We start from the raw sequence: 5,379 nt of genomic DNA, 5'->3' as shown, positions 1-5,379 counted from the left end.
CCTCTCTCTATCTCTTTGTTACTTGTCTTCATCACCTTTCTCTCTCTTTATTGCTCCCTCTATCTGTATCTCCCTATCCCTATCCCTCTCTATCTATAACTCTGACTCAGTGGCTTTTTCAGTTACCCATATGCTTCATTTTCCATAACAATGAATTCCAAAGACTATATGTAACAACAAAAAGGGTAGAGTATAGTTGAATGAGACCAGGGCAATAACACTATTAAATATTAAATAATAATTACAATCAATAGTTACATATTTACAAGTCAAAAGATTCACATTATTGCATATTGAGGAATCCAGACAATTTCACGGGGCTAACTCGAGCCCTACTATTCTATGGTACTTGGCTATCTTTTTATGTAAATACATGACGGAAATATCCCACCCAAAATTCGCTAAATCTTTGGATCTAACAACTTCTCTTTCGGATGCTATGGACCTGACACATGCGTACTCAACTCTTGGGATAACTATTCGCCCCGCTGTTCCTATTCGGATGCCTTTCCAACAAAATAGGTCTTTTCCGCTATGGTTCCCCGGGCACTTCTGCATCTATGGTGGTAGCGGATCCAACTATTCGATCTAGGCAGATCCGATTCTTGAAGCAGGCACTCCACCAACTCGAACTATATATAATTGTGCGACAGATCAGGTTTCAGAGTTTAGTTTTGGCTATCCAATCCGGATAGTATCCAGCAGCTCTTGAGATGTTATGATGAACAGTTGATCCTACTGAAGGGTGACCGTGATCCCGAATGTCCCTTTCCCTTTGTGAGACATTTGGGTGGGAATGACTCCATCTGGCTATCTCTGATGTTGGTGCTTCGTGAGAGATCTGGGAATAACTTATGGCTATCCCCGATGCCGATGTTGGGAACGACTCCATCTGGCTATCTTTAGTGCTGGGAAGGAATCCATCTGGCTCTCTCCGTCCTTTCGGCAGTAGAAGCCTTATAGAGGCCCCCAACTACTATTGCTGATTGCCCCCAACGAAACTCTTGATTGCCCACAACTCTCCAACTACTATTCCGGTTTGAAGATCCGATGTGGTATCGGTTATGCCCACCACTCCTTTTGGAAACCGAGTAATTCGAATACTGCATATTTCCATAGCTTGAACAAGGATGGAAGATGCGTCAAGAGCCCTCAAAAACTATTCGCATGATTCACAATACAGAGAATTGCATGATGAAATTACCCAACATTTTGTGAATTTATTGGCAAAGCATTTGGAAGAGAATACTCACATATGAAGCAAACTAAGCCTTCCTATTTCCAACACTAGTCACCGCAGCCAATGACGAGATACAGGGTTTCCTTCCGTCTTCTCCATCTAAAAATTCTGCAGCACCAAACAAAATCAAACAAAGAGAAAACCCCAATTCCCTCACCCTAACTCTAAACTTGAGCATCAGAAAATGAAAATGGAATTCAATAGCGGTAGATTTCAAAATAAATTTGTTTGAAATTAGGTTTGGGCGGGAGCGGGAGAGGAGTTTGAAAATTGAAATTCAAATTTGCAAATGTTAGCCGCGTGCCGCGTGCAAATGCTTTCCGTCAACCGCAAACGGCAACATGTCTCCACGTCAGAAGCCCGATGGTGGATCCCTGAACGTATTGTATGGGACTATATGGCATGAAAGGGCATGCGATTTGGGGAGCCGCATCATGACATGGCATGCCATTTTGGAGCCAGAATAGCTACAGCCGTTTTCAGCTGTATATGAGTCTTAAAACTGTGTGTACATTAAAAAAAAAATTTAAAATATAAAGTGTGCACGCGGAAACATTTTATTTTCAACCAGTCTGAGTTTTGGTAAAGTGTACATGCGCACATATATGTAGAGATAATTCAAGCTCTTTTAATCCTTTAAAGCATTCCATTTTCAATTGCTCTGATTCATCCTCTGTGATATTACTCCATCATAATGTTATAAATGTCAGTAATCTCTAAATGCATAAGGAGTGTTCTGCGCTTCATCGCTATCATAGATTTTGCAGCCTGTTCTAGATGTTTTTTCCAATATGCTGTTAATTTCAACATGGTTCGTTACATATGCAATATGATTAATTAACTGGATAGGTCATTAGACAAGTATTCAAAAGATTAGCTACAGTTATTGCAATGTGCAGTTTTAGCTCTGAGTACGTGCTCGCATTTTTTAACCCTAGCAATTTCATACAAATGCGTCATGCTTAATTCGTTAAGTAGCATATGCTGGTTTTCCCCTTATAATTTCTTTTTAAGAATTTCCAACTGTTCGGCTTGACAAAACCATTCAATACCACGGAAACAGTTTGTGTCCTGAAAGTGAAGGAGGTGGATGGATGGTTTGATCACAGGTTACAAACATAAAACACAACAAAAATGTATTTCCAAAGGACCACTGTATACTACAGTATACGAGCTAATTTTTATTGATCGATTCCAATACAAATTACAATCGCCTCTTTTCTTATAGTAGAACAAAGGCGGTTTACAAACTTGCAGAACACGGCAAGATAAAATAAGATAGGCATCAGATAAATCTAACGTAGACGTTGTCGGTAAAGCGGTGAAGATAAGATCAAACTAAAACAGTGGAGATAAGGAGGTTTGTATGGCGGTGCACCATGGGTGTTGTTCAGTTGGCTAAATTAATTCCAACACTCCCTCTTAATTTCGATCAATGAATGCTTCAGCAAATTTTGTCTTTCATATTTTCCCTCGCAAATTCTTTTCCCAACTATCTTCAGATCTGCAAACTTCAAACCAGAAGAACTCTTCCTCATGCTACTGCATTTAATTTCATCCTGCTGTCAATTATAATGATTGAACTTGGTGTCTTCATGCACTTTCACTTTTATCCGATCTTCAGATCACTTGAAATCTAGATGTACTTTTTCTATAAACTTACTATTTGTAATTTTCAATTATATATAATGTCTTACAAGACAATATTAAGAGGTTATTAATTTAAAACACTCAAATCATAAGAAACGAAATAAAATTCAGCTTCGAAAATCTGCATATATTATCATTGCATATGAAAAATCGAAGTTAAATGCAAAACTTATTATATTGAAAACTTTAATTAAACTTACAATAACAATGAATATTTTTTAGACTATTGCTTTCCTAAGAATAAGGGGAAACAAATAACATAAAACGTAAAACCAAAAATAGAGTCTATCATAGCAGTTTACAAACTGCTGTTTAATTAAAGTAGAAAACTAAAAACCAAAAGAAGATCTAATCTCCAATGCATCCCTAGTTCTTATCTTCAATCTCTTTCTAATCTCTTTCTAAATGGTCAATGGAGGTGAGTCCCAATTGATGTTTGAAAGAAATAAAACTACACATAAGAAAAGTTTTGGTAAAGATATCAACAACTTGTTTAGATGAACTTACTCAAATTGAACCAAGTCATGCAAGTAATGATGTCATATCTCTACGCATTTTGTTCTAACATAACACTTTCTTATCTTCAATCTCTTTCTATAACATTTTGCCTAGTTAAACAACATTGTAACAATAAAAAATAGATATGTTAAATTAGAAATAAATCTCTATGTATTTTTATAATAGATACACATATTTTTGTTCATTAATGAAATATTATAATAATTATGATAACACTGTTGGGGCGGAGAAGTCGAAAGAAGAATGAGACAAAGAAAAAGAGGGAAAGGTCTGTGGGATCAAATACAAAAAGAAGGAGTATATTTTTTTTTTGTGAGCTTTGAGGCTACTAGGCAAGGTGAGGTAGAAGGGTGAGAGAGAAGTCTATAATGCTCATGTGTTACAAAATGTGAAGAGGAAAGGATGGTTAGGGTTTTCAATTTTCTATTTGTTTTCTATTAAAATTTAGAAATATATCAGAAAGTAGTAGGATGGGAACCACAACTTTTTGTAGAAACTATGGTGAATGGGATAGATGCAGACTATAAATTTGTATGTATTCGAAGCAAGAATAGTAGATACTGTGACAAATTTTGTATGTAGAAACTATGGTGGATAAGATAGATGCAAATTGTGAATTTGTTTGGACTCGAAGCAAGATGAGTTGAAGTTGTGACAAATCTTATTGTAATTTTTGAAAAATAAAATTACATAAACTTTGCTAATAAAAAAATAAAATTATTATAATAACTAGTATCATGTATAATTATACATGTAATAATTAATCTATATTATAATAAACTAATAATATCTATTATTATTCATAGTAATTATTTTATTAGATAGGTCATTGGCCAAAGCCTGAATAGCTTTTGACTGGACTGGGGACACAACTTAGAATTCCACTTTAGATGTCCCTATTGGGAATTGAACTTGGGTCTCCACAATGAGAACCCAGTGTTTTAACCAGTTAAGCTCAACCCCTTGGACATTTTATTATTTATTATTAATGACCATGTAATAAATATTAATTATTTGATTATATTTAATTTATATATAATTAATGTATAATTATTTTATTAATATATAAATTATATTACATTTTTTTTTGGGTAAGCACTTTTGACTGGAGCTATGAACTAATGAGATCACAAGGGAGGAACTCATCTCCATATCGAGAGCCAAGGCATCCTCAATGAAACACCTATACAGCTTGAGAGCACCAGCCGTCAGTTCCCTAGCCAACGAACATAGGACAAACCATCAAGTGAACAATTGACAATGAGCACCTACACCATATACCTTGCTTACCTCACCCTACACTCATGCTAAGCCATCCTTGCAGTTTGCGCTACCCTTAGAATATAAATTATATTATATTATTAATTCTTACTTATTGTAATTATCTAATAATATTATATATTATGTAAGAAAATACTATATTATCATTATATAAAGGATTCAATTAAAGCACTACATTAATCTTTTCATATGTTTGATATTTATAATTTTTTGTATTTTAAAATTATTAATATAAAAATACAAATATTAGAAAACTTGGTCAACCTATTTTGATTCTTGTTTCTCATTGATTGATGCTTTGACATTTAAAATGTTGGCATCATCCTAATAAGACTATATTATTATCTAATAGAATAATATATCATAGAATAATAACAGTGATGTCGTAAAATTCTTCAGGCTTGGACCAATTAGTTTCTATTAGCCAACATAGTCAGGGCTTGTGCTAAATTGGTAGCTTTGAAACAGGATATGGACATCCACCGAAGCATACTGAAGGGGGTATATGATCAAAAATTTTGGTTACAAAATCTCTGGTAGACTTATGCAGAAGGCATGTGACTTATGTATTGGTTTTCCATTAAATGACATTTATTAGTTTCAGAAGATTAAAGAATTGAAGATAAGATGTTTTTGGTTTAAATAGAAGTGTAGAAATATAACTGTTAATGCAGTATTTAAGAGGGTGC

At 34.4% G+C, this 5,379-nt stretch overlaps 1 long non-coding RNA gene across 2 annotated transcripts; it reads right to left on the bottom strand.

Moving 5' to 3' along the window:
• Positions 1-215: 215 nt before the first annotated feature.
• Positions 216-1,410, bottom strand: LOC131874492 (uncharacterized). Of its 2 annotated transcripts, none has more exons than XR_009371849.1 (2): positions 1,254-1,410; positions 216-1,159 (listed from the first exon to the last, which is right to left on the bottom strand). It is a non-coding gene; the product is annotated as an uncharacterized LOC131874492 (long non-coding RNA). The 2 variants fall into 2 exon arrangements; XR_009371850.1 differs by having other exon boundaries at positions 216-1,119.
• Between the last annotated feature and the right edge of the window lie 3,969 nt (positions 1,411-5,379).

The sequence above is a fragment of the Cryptomeria japonica genome, chromosome 3 (assembly GCF_030272615.1).
Source record: "Cryptomeria japonica chromosome 3, Sugi_1.0, whole genome shotgun sequence".
Classification (NCBI taxonomy): domain Eukaryota; kingdom Viridiplantae; phylum Streptophyta; class Pinopsida; order Cupressales; family Cupressaceae; genus Cryptomeria; species Cryptomeria japonica.
This window is presented reverse-complemented; position numbering and strand designations above follow the sequence as displayed.